This window comes from Saimiri boliviensis, chromosome 9 (genome assembly GCF_048565385.1).
Source record: "Saimiri boliviensis isolate mSaiBol1 chromosome 9, mSaiBol1.pri, whole genome shotgun sequence".
Classification (NCBI taxonomy): domain Eukaryota; kingdom Metazoa; phylum Chordata; class Mammalia; order Primates; family Cebidae; genus Saimiri; species Saimiri boliviensis.
The window spans coordinates 79,820,909-79,845,478 of NC_133457.1; the positions used below are offsets into that span (position 1 = coordinate 79,820,909).

Here is a 24,570-nt window from a genome sequence, read left to right on the forward strand (position 1 = left end):
ATTCCTATATCCTTTCTGAGAATTCTATCTCGAATTAAGGAGGGTTGATTTGCTGGATGTTCTGCTATCAATTTGGACTCCCAATCATACTAGCTTGTTGAGACTGTCCTCCCTTTGAATTGCCGGTGTCTCCTAATCATTCTAGGAATGACATGCATGTTTGCCTTCCCAATAGCACTCAGAGCCCTAGGAAGGTCCCAGCCCTGTCTGGTCACCTAGTACCATCCCTCTTTCCGGGAGTGAGCCCTCTCTCACTCTGTTTCTGAGTTCCCAGAAGTGCCAGGTGCAAACTAGGAATTCACTAAGTCTGTATTTAATTTTTTAAAAAGGAAAGATACATCAAGGAAAAGGGAGTTTTCTTCAGGGTTGCTACTCTCCTGAAATAATCCTGACAGAACAGGCAAAAAGTTCACTTGAAAACAAAACCAGCAGCAACAATTTAAAAACCATAAGGTTTCTTCTTAGAAGAAAGAACCTGAGTCTGGAGGGGACGCAGGTGTGGAAGTGTCTGAGTTCAGAGACAGGTAAGAACGACTGGCCTGAGTTCCATACCTGCCTGACCTGAACTCAGGTACATCATGTGCACAGCAGGGACATTTAGACCTTATTTCTCTCTTTCTCTTCCCCTAATGCTTTATTTTATTTTATTTTTTTGAGATAGGTTCTTGCTTTGTCACCCAGGCTGGAGTGCAGTAGCATGATCACAGTCTCTGCAACTTCAACCTCCCAGGCTCAAGAAATTCTCTTGCCTCAGCCTCCCAAGTAGCGGGGACTACAGGCATGCATCATCATACCCAGCTAATTAAAAAAAAAAAAAAATATATATATATATACATACAAAATATATATATATTTTGTAGAATCAGGTCTCCCTGTTTCCCAGGCTGGTCTCCAGCTCCTGAGCTCAAGTAATCTTCCTGCCTCGGACCCCCAAGTTGTTGAGATTACGGCCTGAGCCACTCCACACCTCTCTCAATACTTTTAAATGATGACGATTTATCTCAGGGAAAACAAAGAAATTATCTTTATAAGGTAAGATGAGGCAGATTTTTCTTTATTTCCTTCTTGGCTATTAAAGCCAATTTTATTTTTTGGTTTGCATTAAAATTGCTGCATCCTGTTCTCATCTACGGCTGAGGGTTAAATGAATGTACTTCCAACCAAGTGCTGACAATATGCTCCAAGGACAGAGCCTGGCAAACCTGACCCAGTAAGGCCTTTTCCCTAAGGACATCGCAAAAACTGAAAAACAAGCCCAAGAATGCCTCACTATGGTTTTTGCTGTGTTCTGTCAAAAGTAATAATCTATTTTAAATCAGAATATCTGACAAAATCATGGAAAAGTATCGCTCTTGGGGATTCTCCTTTACTGTTCTTTGGGGAAAGTTCTTCAGGGCTGTAAGTTTCAGGCAACACATGCTGGAAACAGAGCTCTTTTCCATCCTCCATCACTGGTTTCCTTCCACTGGTGTGAATTGCAAGTGATTTCCAATCTGCTGCTCTTTGACTCCCTGAGGGAATCCCTGGGTTTTTCTTTGGGAGAAGTTAACCACGCATCACTTTCCTTGGGTGTCAAGAGCAACATAATGTCAATGCGTGGCTTCTTGGATGTCCTCTATGTCAAAGAATCTCAGAAATTTCTTAACCTGTGTTTATCTGTCATCAACGACACAGACTAAAAACTTTGTTTTCATTTCCAAGGGTATAACTGATTTTGCAGGTAGACACCTAGGATGCAAACCCCAACCTAATGCACTACATTACCCTGTCATGGCCCTCAGTCCATCTCAGCTTTCAGTCAACCCTCTTCACAGAGGGGTGGAAGTGTTTCCATGGATTGGTTGGGAGTATTTTCCACTATGCTACTTAGTGCCATCTGGGTGAGCTCTATCATCAATTGGCCAATGACAAAGTGTGAACAATGACGTATAGTTTTGAATCTAAAACGAGAGTGTGGAGTAGGGGCACCTGCTGCTTCACCAGCTTCACATTCAGAAGGCATAACTGCTATTGCTGCTCCTCACATCATCTGTTTCTATGTGGACTGCCATTTGCCTGATGTTTGCTCAGCACCTGGTAAGCAAAGAGCTTTCAAAAATGGTAGAAAAGAAAATCAATATCTCTGCCCATTTAAACAGCCTCCCACCATTCAGTGCCATTCGCACGGGGCTGGGGAGAAAAGCAGGAAATCAATGCATCTTAGGGACCCAGAGAAGGTATTTGGTTAATTCCTCTAAGCAATCAATGGCATTCAACTAGTTGCTAGCCTGGGTTCGAGTGACTAGGTTTTTGTAAAGCTGTGGCTTAAAGAAAGGATGGTATATACCTGTGTTTGCCTCTTAAAACCTGTATCTCTCCAGCTGAGAAGCATTAACTTGTTTCTCTGGTATATTCAATTATAAAAATTTCAACAATAGGGGCCGGGCGCGGTGGCTCAAGTCTGTAATCCCAGCACTTTGGGAGGCCAAGGCAGGTGGATCATGAGGTCGAGAGATCGAGACCATCCTGGTCAACATGGTGAAACCCCGTCTCTACTAAAAATACAAAAAATTAGCTGGGCATGGTGGCGCATGCCTGTAATCCCAGCTACTCAGGAGGCTGAGGCAGGAGAATTGCCTGAACCCGGGAGGCGGAGGTTGCAGTGAGCCGAGATCGCGCCATTGCACTCCAGCCTGGGTAACAAGAGCGAAACTCCGTCTCAAAAAAAAAAAAAAATTTCAACAATAGCACCAAATGTAAAATACTTTGTAATGATTATATATCTAATCCTTTCAACAATCCTATAATGTGGTATTATAATTGCGACAGTGTTAAAACATGTTTCTAAGTTGTTTGACATTCTTCTCATCAAGAGGTAGAACCTATGTTCTTCCCTTTGACCATATGACTAATTTATCATGAAATAAGTGATGCTATGATGAGCAGCACAATTCAAAACTGCAAAATTATGGAACCAGCCCAAATACCCATCAATCAAGGCATGGATAAAGAAAATGTTATATATATATATATATATATATATATATATATATATATACACATATATATACACACACATATATATATAATAAATATATGTGATACATATATATATATGCATGCCATGGACTACTATCAACAAAATAATGGCATTTGTAGCAACCTGGATGGAAGTGGAGACCATTATTCTAAGCAAAGTAACTCAGGAATGGAACATTAAACATCGTATGTTCTCACTCGTAAGTGGGAGCTAAGCTATGAGGACACAAAGGCATAAAAATGATACTATGGACTTAAGGGACTTGGAGAAAGGGTGGAAGGGAGGTGAGGGATAAAAGACTACATGTTGGGGACAGCGTACAATGCTCGGGTGATGGGTGCACCAAATCTCAGAAATCGCCATTAAAGAACTTATTCATGTAAACAAACACTACCTGTTCCCCGTAAACCTATTGAACTAAATTAAAAAGCCCACAAGTAAACAAAGAAAAACCAGACAAGGAAAAGACACACAGCCGCCCCACCCCACCACCCACACAAAGTGACGCTGTCTGACTTCCAAGAATACGTCAGAAAAAGACATCTTGTGTTTTGACCTAGGGAAAGCCAGTCACTATGTAAGGAAGTCTGACCACCCCGCCACCGAGACTATGGTGCTGGAGAGGCTGAGCTTTGGTCCTCTGGTTGGTCCTCAGCTGGCCTCCTAGCCTGTAGCATATGATGGGACATCTTGGACATCCAGCCCTGTTGAGTCTTCAGACAAGCCCAAACCCCACTGCCGTCTGACTGCAAGCATATGGCATCCCAAGTGGGAACTGCAAGCCCTTCCCAAATTCTTGAACCACAAAATAGCCAAAAAACTGTTGTTTCCTTCCCTCTCTAGGCTTGGGGGTAACTTGCTACACAGCAACAGTAACCAAACAATTATCCACCATTCTACGAGTGAAGAAATTGAGCCTCACAAACTCTCAGTAACTTGCCCAAAGTCATACAATTTCCAAGTTGCCAGTTTTACACCAGATTTCTTGTCTCAGGCATTGAAACCAATGCCTTTGGCTTTATATGATAATGCCTTTGTAAATATCTAGTTAATTGCAGGGGAAACCCAACAAGACTAAGCAAATTTATAATTAGAAATGAAATATCACTATTTGATGTGCTTGCTTGAAGATCCAGTTGGTGGCAGATCTTCATCCCCAGCCCATATAATAGATGTGTGGGTGAGACGTACTGGTCTCACGGTTCCAGGTCCTCTGCTTCTCTCAGAGTAGGAACATTTTCTTCCAGGTGTTGTTCTCCACCCATCACGGCCTCTTCCTATTGGCCCTCACCAGCTTCAACTTTGCTACCAGTTTCTCTGCCCCGAAGTCAGCCATCACCTTTTTTTGGAGCAAAGAACGTTCATTGGCCATCCATGGCCCTGGACCCATTACCCCCGATAGGCATCTGGTCTGATCGCTGTCACCACACTGGGAGAGAAGCACTGTTAACTGCACTTTGTGAATGTAGAGAATACGACTTGTGGGCATTATGTGACATGCCCAAGTTAATCAGCAAATTTAAACCCACTGTTTTCTGGCTGTCATTGTACCGTGCTCATTTCCAGTGTCCTCAGTTTACCACATATTTGAAACATAAATTACAATTCAGTGTGCCTATGGTACCCAGCAATTTCTCATTCCAGTGACGCTGATGACTCTAGTGAGAGACGTTATTCCTACATCGAGAGGTGCCTGGCTCCCTCCAGGCAAAATTGTTTCCTATGTAAAGACCTTCTCCGGAAATCAGAGTGCCCACGCCACTACTCTTTCAGATCCCCAGCCTGGAGAGTATCCTGGCAGAAAGGATTCCAGGCACAAGTGACTTGAGCTAGTAACACAGACAAGTTGTGTCACTTGGGTAAGTTACTTAGCCTTTCTGGGGTCTCTGTTTCTTCAGGTGTGACGTGAGAGAATGGACCAGATGAATTTAACATGCTGTGAACATCCTATGAATACACAACTATCTAGATTTGAAGTCATAAATATAGGCCGTGACTTGGAAGAAATGTATGGAAATAATAGCAACAGTGAAGACTTACTGACTGAATAACTTCCATGGGCTAGCACGGTTCTTAGCTTTTTACACTTATTTAATCCCTGTTACTATTATCATCTCCATTTTACAGATGAGGACACAGGGGCTTGCCTGAGGTCACACAGGTAGAAAGTGGTTGAGGCATAATTTGAACCCTGGCTGTTTGAAGTCATAAATACATGAAATGGCCCCAGAGGCTGCTCTCTTAAACTACTTCTTAGTACTTGACCAATGAGCAATAATATCCCAGGACAGACACTAACGTCAGAGAAATTCGGAAGGAAGGGGGACATTTCCAGCCATGAAGATCATCAGGTTGGGAGGCACCAAGAAGCTCATGCTCCCGTGCTGCTCCATCCCTCATGATCACCCTAGATCCATAAGCATTTCCATAGATGTGTCTTGTTTCCTTTGGAGGGAGGAAAGTTACGCTCCAAAGCAGGATAGAGCATGAAGCATGAGATTCCGCCAAGTCAGTTGCATACATCAGGAACACAAGTAATGGTGGCTCTACTTGCTTTTTCTTTGTAAATTTTTAATTTGGAAATAATATAAAAATTGGGAAAAGAGTATTTAGAATTCCTACATACTCTTCATTTAGATTTTCTAAATATAACATTTGACCATATTTGCTTCATCATTCTTTTTCCACACATATGCATATGACACATGCAAAATCATTTTTTCTGAACTGTTTGGAAGTAAGTGGCAAACGGTATGCTCCCTGAAGTTAAAAAACTTCAATATGTGTTTCCTAGAAGCAGTCACTTTCTCTTACGTAACTGCAGTTCAGTTGTGAGCATTGGGAAATTAACATTGAAATGATATTGTTATCTAATCTATACCTTACTCAAATTTGATCAATTATCCCATTAACGATCTTTATACTCCCTGCCAAAAAACAACCTAGGATTCAATCCAGGGTGACTTGCGTGCTTTTTAGCCAAAGTCCAAAATAGCGTAGGATTCTCTTGGTAGGACAGGCACTTCAAAGACTATATTGCATATATAGTAAAATAAAGCCAGGGTGCATAAAACTAAGATTATGGATGCTACAGTGGAAAACCATCAAGTTTCTAACGGGTCAGCAACGGTGAATGCTATGCACAGTGCAGTTTCTCTGTATTCTTCTAGAGCAGTGGTGTTCAAATTTAAAAGTAGCAACAGAATCCTCTGGAAAGCTTATTAAAACAAAAATTGCTGGGCCTGACTCTGGGTTTGTGATTCAGTAAGTCTCGAGTGGGGTCAGAAAAATCCCAACCAATTCCCAAGTGACTCTGGTGCTGCTGGTTCAGGGGACACAATTTGAGAACTGTTGCCCCAGAGAAACCTGTGCCTGATGGTACCCCGCCCAGATGTCAGGTGACGGCTTCATCAGTGACCTCTTCCTCATCGAATCCAGTGCCCTATTTTCAATTTCACTTGGCTCTTTGATAGAAGTAGCTATGGGGCATTTTTCTACTTGTCAGAATCCTCCCATTTCCTCTGAGACACTCCAACTCCCATTAAGGAGGATTGAGAAAATAATATTTGTGTGTGAGGTCCGTTGAGTGTGAAATAGACAAGCAAGATGTTATTTGTATTAATCAGAAGTACACTTGAACCCAGCCCATGAGCTTAAAATCATCCCAAGCTAAGTCCACCCTAGATCAGCTGAACTTTAACCAAGTCGTGTAGTAGACATTAATGAGAAGTAACTGTCTAATGTTGTGAACACCTGCAAATTTAGTTTATTCTGAAGACACAGCATTGATGCACAATTTTATAGTACTCTTGTGAAATGTAAAGGGCTCAGAACAGTGCTTAGCATGTGATGAGAGGGTTTTGATGATAGAATAGCCTCTGATGACTTCTGATATCCGTATTTCTTATAGTTCCTAGCATCCAAGACCAGAGTCTTAGCCTACAGGTTTGATTCTGACCCAATTACTTTACTTTTCTGAGTATTAGTTACCATTTATCAAATAAGTTTGCACACTTCTGCCAATCTCAGAATTTTTTTTTTAATCACATGAGATGATGGGCATAAAAATACTTTGAGGTTTATGAACCGCCATTGCTGTGATTATTTTTACCTTCTCTTCAAGAATAAAAGCAATCCTGAGTGGTTCACAGTAGAGATCATTTAGTGTCCCAAGATCTGTTTTTCTGGCAGTCAGTCACAGACTGGGTGTTTGGATTTTTGTAAATAGCAGAGCTCATCCTGGGAAGGGACTTACATTGGGTTTTCAAATTTGTCATAAAATTCAACTTGAGATGCTTTAATTATACTTTCAATTTTCATGAAGTATTCTTTACTTCTCAGGTAGATTGCAGCTGAGAATGGAAAAAGCAGTGAGTTTGCAGATGGAAGACCTGGGTTTAAGGGATGGTTCATGACTCAGGGTCTTCTTGGCTGTGACCTCAAAAGGTAGTTAACTTTTGGTAAAATGAAAGTGATACTCATGAAAGTATAAACTGTACAGGGTTATTCGAGAATCTAATAATGCCCAACATGCTGCAGATGTGCTGAAACATTCTTTTACATATTTTTTGGAGGAAGTGTGATGGGCACAGCCCACATGAGGTGTGTTGGAAGAGTCCATCCAACTCTGAAGCAGGCACTGTTTGAGTCAGGAATGCTGCTTTTAGATCTATCCATGCCGGTTCTTTGTGTGCCTACCTTTTAACCATTCTCAATCCCCTTCTCCTATTACTCCTTCTCACTGTGGATGTTAAAATAGCCAGACACCCACCTTCCGACCTGGGAAGGCCATGTGATCTGTTCTGAGCAAGAGCTGTGAAGGGGGCATCTGACAAAGACTTTTTCCCCTTCATGAATGAAGAAAGAGCTCTTTCTCAGCTATGCTTCTGCTTCCTGTCTTCAGAGGCTGGAGTAGGAAGATGTGCTCTTGGATCGCTTCTTGGCCTTTTGGCTAAGATCAAGTGTAGGAAGATGTGCTCTTGGGACCTGAAGCAACATCTTACAACCACAGGGGATGGTTGAGACAATTGCAGATAGCAAACTGGGGCCTGGATTGTTAGCTGCTGGTCCAGCCTCGGACTTGCCCATCTGTAGACTTCCTGTTACTTAGGTTGATGGAAGCCTTTGTTATTTGTCATTGTTACTTCTGTTCTTGGCAGCAAAAGGATTCTTTATTTGAACAAATTTATTTATTTATTTATTTTTGAGGTGAAATCTCACTCTGTTGCCCAGGCTAGAGTGCAGGGGTGCGATCTTGGCTCATTGCAACCTTACCGCATCCCAAGTTCAAGCGATTTTCAAGCTTCAGCCTCCTGAGTAGTTGAGATTACAGGCATGCATCACCACGCCTGGCTAATTTTTGCATTTTTAGTAGAGACGAGGTTTCACCATGTTGGTCAGGCTGGTCTCGAACTCCTGACCTCATGATTCACCCACTTTGGCATCCCAAAGTGCTGGAATTACAGGCATGAGCCATGGCAGCTGGCGAAGAATACTTAGCTGATGTACTATCTCACAGTCTCTCTCGCTCATATAGAAAGGCAGGTCTGCAGCTGTATTGTCTCACAGGTAGTCATGGCCCTGTGTGGCTACTGAGCATGTGAAATGTGGTAATCTGAATTGATTTGTGCTCTAAGTATAAGACACACACTGGTGTTTGAAGACAGCACAAAAAAAATGTCAAATATCTCATTTATAATTTTATATGGATTACATATTGAAATAATATTTTGGATATACTACATTACATAAATATATTATTAAGTTCTCTCATTTCCTTTACTTTTATTATAAAAATATGGCTAGTTAATATTATGCACACAGTTGTGGCTCACATTACATTTCTATTAACCAGTACTGTTATAAAAAGACAGATATTAAACTAATGATAACAGTGATAACTTCTGGGGTGTGGAGATGAAAGAGGTGCTTGATAGAGAGGGAGATTTATTATTTTTTCATTTTAAGTTGTTTATTGTAAGATAATTTACAAATATCTTGCTGTCCTCGGTAATTCAAACAATGGAGGAACAGTTTCTTCTGACAAAGACAACAGTAAGCTAAAAACAAAATCAGCTGGCTGAATTTTCCTTCTTTACATCTTGTCTGAGGATGGAACTTGATTTTCACTAATCCAGAGCTGCAGCACCAGAGACGATTTCAATCAACTCCTTTGTGATGACAGCTTGGAGGGTACGGTTGAATGTCAATGTCAATTTGTCAATCATCTCAGAAGCATTCTTGCTGGCGTTGTCCATGGCTGTCATCCTGGAACTCTGCTCACTAAGGGTGGACTCCTTCAGAGAGCAGTAGATGATGTTGGCCAGACTGTATTCTTGGTAATTTTGCAGCACATCAGCATCAATATCATCATAGATACTCATGCTCTCAGCACTTGCAATGGTATTAAGAGAAAAGATGGGCTTTTCCTCTGTTTTATAGGAGAAGACAGACTTGAATCGATTAAAGATGGAGGCTTCATCAAATTAATATCCAGAATTTAGTAATTCAAGGGCAATGACAGACACATCTCCACAAGTAGGGGGCTTTCTTCCCACTTCTTTGAATGCCGCTAAAAACTGATCAGAATGAGCCCTATAAAGTATGCCTCTGATTTTGTCACCGATTCCAACAGGAATAACTTATTTCCCAGCTGCTGTTATTGTAACAACCTCACTTTTCATCTGTTTAGCAACAGAGGAATGAAGAACATCACACAGTCCTCGATCTGAGGACACAACAGTAAGATGTTTTTTCTTGTCTTCGGGCACCTTGATATCAGCTTTTTCATACAGAGCCAAAGATCCCAACATATATTCAAGCTGGTTTCAGCTCTCTCTCAGCTCAGGCATATTTTGCTGCTGCTACCATTTTCATGGACTTGGTAATTTTCTGGATGTTTTTGATGGACTTTAGTCACCTGGTAATATATTTCAAAGTTGCCATATTTTGAACTTGAATCCATTGCGTCTATAAGGTCTAGGCTGATAGCCCAGAGACGTTGGTGCTGGAAAACATGGTAGCCGCAGCTCTGCTGAAGGTCCGTCATTCAGGCCTCAGCCAGAGGGAGATTTCTTTTTTTCCTTCATATACTTCTTGAATTTTCTACACTGATCATCTATTTGTATAACAGATTACCTTCTGTGAGTTTTAGGAATATAGGACAAGATCAAAACAAATGAGTTAATGAATGCAAACATGCTTTGCTTTGTTAATTTTTAAAAAAAGTTTTTCATTTTGTATAACAATCTTGCCTATGTAATTTGTCAGTTGTTAAAGATATTCATGTGTTAGCTGAAAGAGTGAAATTTTTAAAGTTTGTAACCATCTATTTTGGAACATTATGTGTAATGTCTTCAATATGTGTAATAAGTCTTTCAATTTAAATATTAGACAAAGCATGTGGAGAAACATTCAAATAGGGTTTGCTGTGTAGAACTCTATATAAAATGATATTGCTTCTGAATAATTGGGGACATTTTTGTAAGCTCAAAAATTAAAGATGACTTGTAAGGAAATTAAGATGTTTTGGGGTTAGCCCATAGATAACTAGCAATAGCTATGATAACTCTTTTTAGTGGTAGAACACAGCAACTTGTAAAACAGCCCAGACTTATCCAGTCCCTGCCTTTTTTTGTGATGCACTAGTAGGTTTATTTCTCTCCAAAAACCCTCGAGTCACTAAATTTTGGATTTAACATTGATTTACTCCTTTTGAAGGTTTGCCAAATACAAAGATAAATTACTAAGCCTAAGTGATTAAGGGAGAATAATGGTTTGTTTTTAGTCAACACTGTGTTTAGTATTTTAATTATTATTATTTTTAATTAAAAAGCCAGTGTGCCATTTCCAACCTGCTAATGGAGCTGGAGAGGAAAATAGCAACCATGTTCTGGAAACCAAAGAACTCTAATTGATCAGGCCAGGCTGCAGGGAGGGAGGAGCACCCACAGGATGTCTTAGCTCTGCTGTTTGCTGTGTTCTGGCAAAGTTTAGATACTAATTGACATTTAGCTGAATGCACTGGAGTCTTTGAGTGTAATTTCATGACTGTTGACAACTCCCATGCAGAAACCCAAGTGATTTTGCTTCAGTTTCATCATTTAACTCACGGCTCAGCCACAAGTTGGTAGTGTGTTATTAGCCAAGTAAGTTTTTCATCTGGACCTCATCTTCTAGGCCAGTAAAATAGGGCATTAGGTTGGAAAATAATCTCAAAAATCTTTTTCAGCTTTGAACTTGCCTCCTTCTCTCCTCTTCCGTTTACCATAAACAGCACCCTTTCTCACCAAACATTCAGTTTAGCAGTAAAGCTGATATTTAAAGCTGCAAGTAGTTACCTGCATTACAAATATCCCCACTGATAATAAATATATATTAAATGGTCTAGGTATTTTAATACATATAAAATTGTATAATTCTATCACATGTAATTCTACAATATATAAAATTATGTATAATTTTATAATAATATGTAATTGTATAATATATAATTACATAATATATGTTGGATAATATTTATATATTACATATAAAATATGCAACACACACATATATATAATACACACACACACACACATACATGCGAAGGAAACTCCATTGTGGAAAATGTACACATAGAATTCCCAAATCCCAAAAACTTTTCTGGGAGAAGTCAGAGAAAAAAATATATATTTCCAAATCTGTAATGACATTTAAATGCAAAAATGCTTTGTAACTACTGTTTGGAAATTTCACTTTGGTGAATGCATGATGAGCTCGCTTCCTTTTATCCCCTTTGCTCATTTTCCTACCATCCGTAAACTGGAACTCTTTAAAGGAGGAAGTAAGAAATCTTTGCAAGCATTCATTTCATTTCAGTGGGATTGTTCTAGGTGCAGAGGCAGACTCAGGATTCAACAAACACAGCCGCTTAGCAAATTTCTTCTCAACATGGGCATCGCGTGCGTGTATAAAAGCATGATTTACTTTGGATTTTTGAGGCAGCAGTAAATAAATTTGGAAGCATTGAATTGTATTAGAAAAACATGACTGAGCATTTAAAGCTTTTTCTCAGTGAAATTAATGGTATGTTTGCTGGCAATCTCTTTCCCATGCATTAATATGGAAAAAGTGATTTACCAAAAAATGGTAATAGGAACCAGCAAATACCTTAATTTGTTGTATTATCCTGGCCAATTTAAAATTCGAGGAAGCAGAGATGGCACTGGCGGAGACACAGCGGTAGCAGCTGCTCCGCGACTCGGTGGAGCGCGGTCTCTGGGAGGGAGCGCCGCGTTGCCATGGCAGCGAGCCGGTCCCGGAGCCGCTCTGCCCCAGGGAGGAGAGGGGAAGGGCGGAGAGCATCTTCCTTCGCTGGTATTTACCGGGTGGAGGTGGGGGTGGGGGTGGGGGTGGGGGCGGGGGCGGGGCACACGATCCAGCATTTTTCTTAATCTTTGGGGGATACAGTATGTATTCATGTTGGCCCCTGCCTTCAGGAGACTTACAGTTAGGCTGGGCGCCCTCGCAAAATGCATCTGCTTATGTCCTGTGTCCTGAGGACTCAGGGGTGAGCCAGAGTTGACACGGCCCCGACCACAGGGGGCTGACTTTTTGGGAGAGATGTGAATGACACCGCAATTACAAGGGAGATGCATTTCTCAAAGGAAAGCTGTTGTGCATGCATTTGCGGGGCATCTGACCTGTTTGTGGTCTCAGGATACCTTCCTTGAGGAAGGCTGAATCTGTGAAGGCTGTAGCAGTTAAGGAAGCTTTCTTTGAGGGAAGCTGCGACTTCAATTAGATTTTGAAAAATAAATGATGCTGTTGTAGTTGTGGACTTTTAAGTTAGCCTATTTACCTTGTGTTACTGCAAAATTAATAGGAGTTTGGAGTTGGGTCTAGAATTCATCCAGTTTTTTTACATAGATGAAACAGAAGAAAGGGAGGGATGAGAAGACCACAGATATGCTGAGAGGAGTAAGGTAGTGGAGTGAGGCTGGAAGGATCCCAAAGGGAGGCCGCATAGGGACTGAGGGCAGGCAGCCCCACATCCCAGGCAGCTGGCCTCCCCGGACTGGAGATTCTGACAGGAGCCCCCTTCATGCACCCCAGTCCCTCTCTGAGCACGTCTCAGGTGGGTACAAATAAATCCTTGGTCTCAAAGTCCTAGAAAAGGGCTTTTTCTTCCCTAGAAAACGAATCCATCGTTTGTATGGTTGTAATAAGGTTAAGAACTTGATAAGGTTAGACAAGCAACAGTTCCTGCTGCCCTGAACCACATTCTATCTGACTGCTGTGTTTGTTAAAACAATTTTTAAATTTTGGAATAGTTTTAGATTTATAGAAAAGTTGAAAGTACAGAGTTGCCATATACTCCTTACCCAATTTCCCCTTTTATTAATATACGGTATGTTTCTCACAACTAATGACCCACTGTTGATACAGAATATTATTATTAAAGCCCATATGTTATTCAGATTTAATTAGTTTTTAACTAATGTCTTATTTCTGCCCTATAATCTCATCTAGGATTCCATGTTACTTTTATTCATTGTATTTCCTTAGGTGCTTCTTGGCTGTGACAATTTTCAGACTTTTCTTGCTTTTGATGACTTTGACAGTTTTGAGGAGTACTGTCTCTGACAGCTTTTCAAAGGCATGTACACCTACATGCTGATGGAAGACTTGATTGCCATTTGGCCATTTGCTTTTCTAAATGCTTCTTATCATTTACCTAATCTCTAATCTTGAGGTAGATTGCTTGTTGGCTTTGATTTTTCATCCCTTGCTGTACCCATTGTGGATGGCGGTACTAACCTCTCTTGACTTCGGACTTGATTATGTTGAGTTGTGTTGGCCAGTGGCACAGGGGCAGAAGTGACAGTGGGCACCCATGACTAAGCCTAGCCCTTAAGAGGACTCCTGTGATTCCACTTGACTTCTTTTGCTTCTGTCATTGCAGTGAGAGGAATATGCATGAGGTAGGCCACTGGTGGCCTGAGAGGAACATACCTGGGCTACCCCACTGGTGGCTTGAGTAGAACATGCCTGGGCTAGCCCACTGGTGGCTTGAGTAGAACATGCCTGGGCTAGCCCACTGGTGGCTTGTGAAGAACATGTCTGGGTTAGCCCACTGGTGGCTTGAGTAGAACATGCCTGGGCTAGCCCACTGGTGGCTTGTGAAGAACATGCCTGGGCTAGCCCACTGGTGGTTTGAGAAGAACATGCCTGGGTTAGCCCACTGGTGGCTTGAGAAGAACATGCCTGGGTTAGCCCACTGGTGGCTTGAGAAGAACATGCCTGGGCTAGCCCACTGGTGGCTTGAGAAGAACATGCCTGGGCTAGCCCACTGGTGGCTTAAGAAGAACATGTCTGGGCTAGCCCATTGGTAGTTTGAGAAGAACATGTCTGGGCTAGCCCACTGGCAGCTTGAGAAGTACACACCTGGGATAGCCCACAAATATTTGAGAAAGATGAGAATCATGTGGAGCACAGCCACTTTCTACTGAGCCTCATCTAGATCAGTTCACCCCAGTCTGCCTCTAGATGAATGGATGATAACCAATTATTGCTGTTTTTAGCCTCTGAGCTTTGGAGACACTTGTGACACTTGCTATATAGCAATAGTTAATTGAGATATCACCTACCATTGAATAGATGGAAGGCTTTAAAAAAACTTCAAAAAATATTTGGTATTAAAAAATATTTCTTGGTGGCTCACGCCTATAATCCCAGCACTTTGGGAGGCCAAGGTGGGTGGATCACGAGGTCAAGAGATCAAGACCATCCTGGTCAACATGGTGAAACCCCGTCTCTACTAAAAAATACAAAAATTAGCTGGGCATGGTGGCACGTGCCTGGAGTCCCAGCTACTTGGGAGGCTGAGGCAGGAGAATTGCTTGAACCCAGGAGGCGGAGGTTGCGGTGAGCCAAGATTGTGCCACTGCACTTCAGCACTTCAGCGTGGGTAACAAGAGCAAAACTCAGTCTCTCTCTCTCTCTCTCTCTCTCTCTCTCTCTATATATATATATATATATATATATATGTTTCTTTGGAGACATGTAATCAAGGTGACCACATGCCCCATTGGGTTATTTTAGTGTCTGTCATGAGAGAACATCTTTCTCATTGAAAATATGAGCTACCTCATCTCTGAGCCAAAAGGACAATGTCTTTTGCTGTTTACAAACTATGTAGTGATTTGTGAAAAATCAAAATTAAGCAGCTTATAAATGTTTTTATTCACTTATTCATCTCTTCAAGAGCTATTTATCTAGTACCTAATATGTGCTGGATGTTCTGCTTGGTGGTGATCACACAGGGTGAGTAAAAGTGGACACAGCCCAGACCCAAAGGGAACTGACTTCTTGGGAGGGAAGTGAATGACACCGCAATTACAAGGGAGATGAATTTCTCAAAGGAAAGCTGTTGTGCATGCATTTGTGGGGAATCTGACCTGTTTGTAGTCTCAGGAAATCTTCTCTGAGGAAGGCTGACCTGAATTCTGCAGCCTAGAGGAGTTGATTGGGCAGAAGAAGGGGGCCTTCTATGCAAAGAGGAGAGTACACTGTGCAGCAGAGAGAGACATGGTGGCCTTGTGACACTGCACAAAGCCTAGTAGGGCTGGACATCAGGATGAGGAGGGGCCTGTGAGGGGAGGGGTCTGTGAGGCAGGAGGGGGGTCTGTCTTCTGGCAGCCCAATATTTTAGCACCCTGATTATTTGGGACATCCCCATTTCCTTCTGCAGACACTGAAGTAGAGAAATAAACCCTTCTCTGTGCACTGTGGGAGCATGCTTTTTAAGTGTATCAGGCCCAGACATGTTCTTCTCAAGCCACCAGTGGGCTAGCCCAGGCATGTTCTTCTCAAGCCTTCAGTGGGCTAGCCCAGGCATGTTCTTCTCAATCCTCCATTGAGCTAGCCCAGGTATGCTCTTCTCAGGATACCAGTGGGCTAGCCCAGGTATGTTCTTCTCAAGCCATTAGTAGGCTAGCCCAGACATGCCCTTCTCAAGCAACCAGTGGACTAGCCCAGGTATGTTCTTCTCAGGCCACCAGTGGCCTAGCTCATGCGTATTCCTCTAACTGCAATGACAGAAGCAAAAGAGGTCAAGTGGAATCACAGGAGTCCTCTTAAGGGCTAGGCTTAGTCATGGGTGCCCACTGTCACTTCTGCCTCTGTGTCACTGTAACTCGGGAGGGGCAAGAAGGTACATGCTGATTAGAGACTTCCACAGGTGCTAGCTGAGAATTCAGCAGTAGGGGGAGTATCTGGGTGGTGGAATCTGGCAGCAGGAAGAGGGTAATGAGGACCAAGGTGGTTTCGGGTCTGCAGAGGTGTCCTAAGTTCATGGTTCTTATGGCAGGGCCTTAGCCACTCATCTCTAAGTCAGTCTGGTTCCCATATTCCCAAGCTGATTCTGTAAGAGATGTCCTAATAAATTCATTTTCTGCATTAGTTACCCAGATTCTACTTCTGTTGTTAAACCGAAGAACCCTGATAAGAATAGACAGGTAGGTGCCAGATCATGCCAGCGCTTCCAGGTCACATTAAAGAACGTGGCAGCTTGCCTAAGAGACCTAAAGGTCCACACAGAGGTATTGGAGAAGGGAGGTGACTCATTTTGGAGCCAGCAGTTGTAGCCTGGTGTCATTTGAGTTTCTCCAGAACAAGACCCTAAAACAAGAACTTGAGTATTGTTTATCTAGGAGGTGATCCAAAAAGCACTGACAGGAGAAAAGGCAGCCAATACAAGGTGTGTTATCAGGCCAGTTACTACTGTCCATAACGAGGGGTCAATTCCATTGGGAAATTCTGGGAACAGAACATGTCTCGGAGTCATCCATGTGAGGGAGGAGGGAACTGGACTTTGTATCCACCAACTCCCATCAATCATTTGTTGAGGGCTTCTCTGGTGGGGAGCATTCCCTATCCAGAACTTCCAATCTGCCCTGAACAAAGGCCAAGTGGGAACTGCCTCAGGTGAAGGTTACAGGTGTTGGCAGCTGGATATCACAGAATCTCTGCTCCCAGAAATAGTCAGGCCCGAGGAGACTGGGTGGGACACAAGAGTGTCAGTTCACCTGGATAAAACACTAGCTGGCCTTTACACCTTATAAACTAAAAATGGTATCCTAGGCTGGAGGCTGTAGAGAAGAAACAGCAATGAGTACCCTGTGCTGCCCATGGAAAACTGAGCAATTGAAAAAGATGTAACAAAGCTTTAGTTACTTTCCGTTTAGTCCCTATTTATAGTTTGTTTCTGCTTCAGAGGGAGGTTTAAAATATGCAGAACTTGGTTTTGCAGTTCAGTAGACTGAGGTTAGAACCTTGGCTCTGCATTAACAGCTTTGTAATCTTGGGCATGTTATTTAACCTCCTGTTCCTGGAAGTACCAATTACCTTAGTTTGCTAGGGCTGTGAGAACAGGTGGCTATAAATAACAGAAATGTATTTGCCCACAGTTCTGGAGGAAAAAAGTCCAAGGTCACACTGATGGCTTGTTTTGTTTCCTCTGAGGCCCCTCTCCTTGGCTTGCAGATGGCTGTCTTCTCCCTGTGTCCCCACACGGTCATCACTCTGTGTGTGTCTGTGTCCTAATCTCCTCTTCTTATAAGGACACTATTTGCTATGGTCTAAATGTCCCTCAAAATTCTTGTGTTATAACTGAATTCTCTTACGGTGGTATTAAGAAGTAAGGCCTTGGCTGGGCGTGGTGGCTCATGCCTGTAATCCCAGCACTTTGGGAGGCAGAGGTGGGTGGATCACCTGAGGTCAGGAGTTCAACACCAGCGTGGACAACATGGTGAAACCCTGTCTCTACTAATAATACAAAAATTTGCAAGGCATGGTGGTGTGTGCCTGTAATTGCAGCTACTAGGGAGGCTGAGGCAGGAGGATCACTTGAACCCAGGAGGCAGAGGTTGCAGTAAGCTGAGATCACGCCACTGCATTCCAACCTACGCAGCAAAATGAACTCTGTCTCAAAAATAAATAAATAAATAAAAAATAAAAAAGAAGTAGGGTCTTTTGGAAAGTGATTAAGTCATGAAGGCTCCACTTTAATGAATAAATTAATGCCGTATAAAAGAAGCATCAGAGAGAGTTCACCTTTCTTGTCCTTCTGTCACTTTTACCATGTGAGGATACAGTGTTCCTCCCTTCTGGAAGATACAGCAACAAGATGCAATCTTGGAAGGAGAGACTGGGCTCCTCACAGACCCCATAACTGCTGGCCTTGATCTTACACCTACCAGCCTCCAGAAATGTGAGAAATGCATTTCTGTTCTTTATAAATTATTCAGTCAATGGTATTTTGTTATAGCAGCACAAATGAACCAAGACACAAGTCATATTGGATTAGGGCTCACCCATATGACATGGCCTAACATTAATTACGTCTTCAAAGACCTATATCCAAATACAGTCTCATTCTGAGGAAGGGGGGTTGGGTCTTCAGCATATGAATTTTAGGGGGGCACAATTTACCCCATAACACCAATGAAATGGCTTACTTATCAAGATTGATGACTTACTCAGCAATACTCTCTTCAAGACCCTTACCTCCATGTGCCTACCAACGCAAAGTAAACAAACTTTTCATACACTTTTCCAGTCCCAGCAAGTTCCCTGATTTGCAAGACCAGCTTCAAAATCACCCAGTTCATAAAACCATTCTGCTTTAAGACAATGTTCTCTCTTACTGCAGTAAGTCTGATAAGCTTTGCTTAATCAATAGGTTTCTTTTGTGGTCTTTGGAGAGTAGATAAGATTGGATAAAATGATGAATGAGGACTCTGTTACAGTACCTGGCATTTAGTGGTGTTTAACCAATATTAGGGAAGAAAACTAACATTGGTTAAACACCACTAAATGCCAGGTACTGTAACAGAGTCATATATCACAAGAGAGAAGATTTTCAGAGCATGAAGAATAATTTTTATTTTTCTTCCTTTGTCATGCCCAATTGACAAAACAATCTCCCTTCAAAAACCTGCTGTCTCTGTTTTGTCTGAATAAATCTATGCCTGATACAAGTCAGCAGTTTCTAGATTGTTCTCAACTCTTTTTCATAGTGTTGGAATGTTGGAATCAATTAGAGGGTAGTGAGAGGTTTTTCCATGTGTAATATAATTCTGTTGAAGATGGCAGTTGGTGGGAATCTTGGAGACTCTAGCAATTGAGTGTGCATTGTGGAATCAACTACTGTTATGTAAATTACAAGAAAATAGAGGATAATTTGTTTCTCCCTGTAGGGTCAGAGCATGGTGCTCTTCACAAGGAAAGAAGTACTTATCATTACCTGATTTTATTGGAGCTTTATATGCCTGTCTTTCCCCAAAACAGAAAGCTTTTAGAAGAAAAGGGTTATTAGCTCTATACTTGCTAGGCAATCCAAGACGGAGTCCACACAAAGTAAAACTTCAGCGTAAACTGATTGAGTAGAATTGAATTTAGTCCTCAGCAGTGAGGAGAGTATTAGAGAGTGGGGAAGAGGGAGGACATGTGTGCCTTTCATGGGTGAGCGGCTTCCCATACTTCTTTCACTGCAATCCTGTGTGGTCAGAATTGCTACTGTCTTTTAACAGATGAGGAAACTGAAGTTGAGAGAGGATAACTTGGCCAAGGTCACAGTTTTGAGAGACTACAGGGACAGACTGAAATCCAGATCTAACTAATATTGCTTCCTAATGGAAAACAATGAAAAAAATTCCCACTTTCCTGTTGAGTAACTTGGGTGGATGATGTTGAAAACAATTTATTTAAGGCAGCTGAGACATTACTGGTTGGCATAACAAAGACAGCATAACCCAATCAGTCAACAGAAGGGGGGGAAAGCAGAAATAATCCACAGGGCTGTTTGATGCCCACCATTTTGCTTGTTTTAATAATGCGTTGCTTTTCATGTGCTTGCCTTGGTTTTAGTCACAACCATTACACATTTAAGCTAATCCTGACTTTCTGGTTAGTTATCCAAGGATGCATAAGGCAGAAGGACTCTAACCTTGCCCATATTCCTTCTGCATTCTCTTCTGCAAGCTGGAAGTGGCTTTTAGAAACTCCCAAAGACTGTCTCTGCCTGAAGGCTTTTCTTTGACTCACTAAATGTGTGCCTAAGAAAGAGTCACGTGCTGGAGAACTAATCTTCCCTGAGCACACTCCATAGCAGTCCCTGACAGGGAGTTTGCGGATAAACACGCAACTTTTCTCCCATTGGGTGGATGATTGAGTCATGTTCTCCACAGTTTCTCAGAGGTCCTCAGCAAGCCTGAGCCCCAGTTGCTCACACTGGTAATTTCCTCGAAAATATACACTTTATGGTGTTTCTTTCCTCTCCTGTCTCACTTCCTCACCCCCTGATTGGTGCTTCCTGAGGAACTTGACCTGGCTACAGAACCCTTTTAGACTAAGTGGGCTGGCTAGGGAGTGGAGATATGAGAACTCATCTCTTCTCTGCTGCAGTGGATAACTGCAGTTATAAAAAGAAGAGACTGATTCCAGGAGGATGTGTCTTGGGAACGAGGGAAGGAGTCTCCCTGAGGTTCATTGTAGGAGGAGGAATTCAAGTTTCAGAATATGTTCTGTGAGTTTTATATGATTTCTGAAAACAACATGGATCAAAGCTAAGTGTCTCCTGGGCACACACCTTTTGCAGTAGGAGAGCTCTCCCTGGAAAGGCACTCCATACTCACATAGATGTTTGAGAAGTTCTGCCTTATGAATCTAAAAATAATATGAGAGAAACATAAAACCTTGAGCTTCAGTTGGTTTTCCCTCATTACATCTGCTTGTTTAACTGCTCATCTGAGCTCTGCCTTTTCTTTCTGAAAATATTTTCAAGACTCTTTAGTCCCGATAGATTTCCCCCTTATTAATAAATTTTCCTATCCAAAAAATTAAGTCAAAGTATTGTATCACTGATTCCAGATGCTTGCCAATACCTTCATAATTAATGTAGTATCAAGTTAGTCATGTGACATCGGGCCCAAAAAAGTCACCTTTCTGAATTTAAGTTGTCCAAAGAAGGATTTGAATTTAGCTGAGATCCATTTTGATACATGCTTACATGACTCAAAGTCCCTAGAGTTTTGGTCTGGTGGTACGGATAAAAGCATGTTCAAGAACATGTCTGTGGTAGGTTGTTGGAGTAATGTCCCTGATTTATCCCCCACCTCCCCCTGTTCACTCCCTTGAGATTTTCCGCCCATACTGGCCCTAGGCCTGGCCATGTGACTTGCTTTTGCCAATGGAATAGAGTGAACATGCTATAAGCAGCGGCTTGAAAAACGCTTCTGCACGGGGGCTTGTTCTCTCTTGCTGCATCGTGGAATGCTGTGACCACTGGCATGTGAATAAACTTAGGCTACCCTGTTGGAAACATACAGGTCCCACTCCCTTGCACCTCCCAGACAGCAGCCAGCATTAAAACCAGAAATATGAGTGAGGCCATTCAAGACCAAGCAGATCCTGCTCACACCATCAGCTGACTATCTCTACATGAAGAACCCCAGGGAAGACAAGCAGAAGATCCACCCAGCTGAACTCATCCTAATTGTCTGACTCACAATAAATACTTTTTGTGGTAATATATTACATCTTAATGGCTTGTTACATAGCCAAAGCTAACTTACTGGAAGTTTTTTGTCTTTATCTTACCAGGGTGTAGCTTGGTAACTATTTTAAAATGGGGAATTATAGGAGCCCAGGCATTAAAAAAAAGTCATTCTAATCATCAGAAATTAGTTACAATTTACAACTAATTATTTAATGGCTCACTAATGATTAACTCTCAGTTGATTACATCCTATCTGATGAAAAAACATGTTTTTCTCACAAAGCATGCTCTGTCTTCAAACACTGGCTCAGAAATGAGCATTACACATAACGAGAGGGGGGCTTTTCTTCTCTCTCTTATTCCCCGCTTTCTGATTGCAGCTGAACTGCGTAATCCTGCTCTGGCTGTTCTGATTGTGTGTGTACTCTTCCCATGGGCTTCTTGTCTAATGTGGCAGATGTATTTCTCTCTGTCTCTCTGAAGAAATGACAATAGAAGTAAATTGTGGCCCTGTAGCTTATTCAAAGCTGCTGAAAGCAGAAGCAGGCTTCGGAGAAACCTAGCAGAACTTTGACATTCATAGGCATCCCTGGCAGATGGTGACTGTTGGGTGGAATGCCCCGTGGAGATGAAAGACCACCAGCCACAAGTGCTTTTGGACCATATTGCTTAAAAAATGACAAACATACTTATTGTTTCCCGAGTTTATTCAAAATAAAACAGACCAAAACAACTCCCACGCTGCAATCACAGACACTTGACATTATCCAACTCATATATGACGCAGAATGCCTTTTGCCTTTGAAACGGGCTGGTAATGTTGTTTTTCATCTATATGAAATAATGAAAAACATGTTTTTTTTTTGTTTTTTTTTTTTTGATATAGCACTTGGGAAAATGAAAAACGTGATGACAACTCGATCTCAATACATTTTGGATCTCAAATGTCCATTCATCAGGAGCAGGTCACATCCTTCATCCCTCATAGAGGGTAGGCATGAAGCCCCTGCAGAATCTCTAAACAGCGCATAAGAGACTGGAATGCAAGATGAAGGACTGGAGTTTTCTTTGACCACTTTGCAGATGGAAATTGAACTGGAAATGGTTTTTGGTTTTCTTTGGCATTCAGAACTGTGTTCCAGCTAGGAACTCACTGTAAGCAAGTAAATCAGAATATAACCTGCATGGCAGATCTTAAAATACATCCAGTCGCGCAACTAAGTTGCATCCAAAGCCCAGGATTAATGCTGGAGATGACTGACACATCAAAACAAATCTGAATGACACATACATTTTAAAAGACTGCCCGCAAAATAGAATTGGGCAAACATTTTTTCTCTTCTGATTTATTCTCTTCATCTATGCTGCAGGCAACCCTTCAGCTATTTGATTATTACTAATCTTTCCAGCCATTCCATAATAGTCTTTCCTGCATCTAGATCTTTTTTTAAAAAAATTATTTTCTTTGTTATTTTCCAACCTTTCATGTGTTATTTATGCGTTCTCTTTTAAAAAAGAAACTCTTCCCATGTCTCCTTTATTTGGGGGGTAATATTTTATTATCATTTCTATTTTCTGTTACTTCTTAGTTCTCCTCTTTCAAAAACTGTCTTGCAATTCAATGTGCACTTGAATAAAAAGGAACTGGGATGAAAATGTCCGAAGAGAATGGTGGAGGGATATGGGGAGTCATATTGAGGTGGAGAGGAACAGATGGCAGCTGTTAGTAAAAGAAAAACACGTCTAATAAATGAAGATTTAGTTGCCCATTTTTCAAATCCGAGTTTGTCAAGAGGGACACTAATGGACACCACCAGAATTGGCAGGCAGCACAGTAAGGAAATGGCAGGAAATTATTTCCACACCAGTGAGAAAAGGAAAGAAATGATGGGTCAATTGGGCCTGGAAGAAGCTTTGGATAATTCCAGTGAATCTCAGACTATGAATATCTTTGTGAAGAAAGTTTAATGGGGGAAAATTATGTATAAGTAATTCACATTTCTCTCCCTCATACTCACCACTTTGTACTGGGGGACAGTTGAGTCAGCTCTCAAGTTCTTTACTAGGGAGACTTTGGGAGCTGAGAGAAAATTAGTGCATATGGAGAGGCTACGTTGATTTACCTAATTAAGAGCTAGCAGGAGCATCTGTTGGGAGAGAAGAAAAGACTTGGGGTCAGAATTTTCGGGAAGCTGGGAGATGTCGGGGCAAGAAGAGAGAATGTGACACTCTCAAAAAGCTGAGGAAACAAGAAAAGAAAAGCGGGCTTTAGGAAATGCTCCCATTAGCATTCTTTGGAAGAGGAAATACTAGCATTAATTTTTAATGACTTTTGGTTGCTAAACCAGATTTTTTAAAAAGCCTGCACCACATAGGGCCTGAGAATTACTTATGTCACAGGAAATCTCCTTGAGCATTCAAGTCTTATAATCTATCTGCCATACCACAATATTCCATATCAGAACCATAATATCACACATCACAGTATCAGAAACATGGGGGTGGTGTAGAAAGGAGGCATTGTTAGTTTAATGATCAAGCACAACTTGCTGCTGCGTTATAATTCTAACTTTTTACAGGACTGTGTATCTCCTCTAAGATTCCATCCTGAGTCCTGGAAAAAAATGCTCGGTTGCCAGCACTCCAGGTTCAGTTAGAATCAGACCCTGACACTGGGAATTGAGAGCAAGTAGTTTATTTGGAGATGGCCCCAGAAAGCTCTAGCAGGGAAGAAAAGGGAAGAGAGACAGGGAAGGGAAGGAAACCAGTAGGGGCTGTGTCTTCAAACTTGTTATCCGAAGAAAACCACACAAGCGCTTGCTGACCTGGTATTTCATGGTATTTCACCTCTATATACCCAGAGGCTGATAACATACACCCATACACACATACACGTATAATTTTAAAGCATTTGCATGACTTTGCTGACTGACGGCACCCGTTTTTCACTTATGTCAGCCAACCCTGGGTCAGTAACAATGGAGATGGAAGAGAGACCAGAAACGTGTGA

The 24,570-nt window shown here is 41.8% G+C and overlaps 1 protein-coding gene and 1 pseudogene across 1 annotated transcript in view; both read right to left on the reverse strand.

Annotated features, from left to right (window-relative positions):
- PCSK2 (proprotein convertase subtilisin/kexin type 2) overlaps positions 1 to 24,570 on the reverse strand; it is a 250,070-nt gene that overhangs the window by 136,406 nt on the left and 89,094 nt on the right. The window lies entirely within an intron of this gene.
- On the reverse strand, positions 8,965 to 11,398 carry LOC101032865 (ATP synthase F(1) complex subunit gamma, mitochondrial-like; annotated as a pseudogene).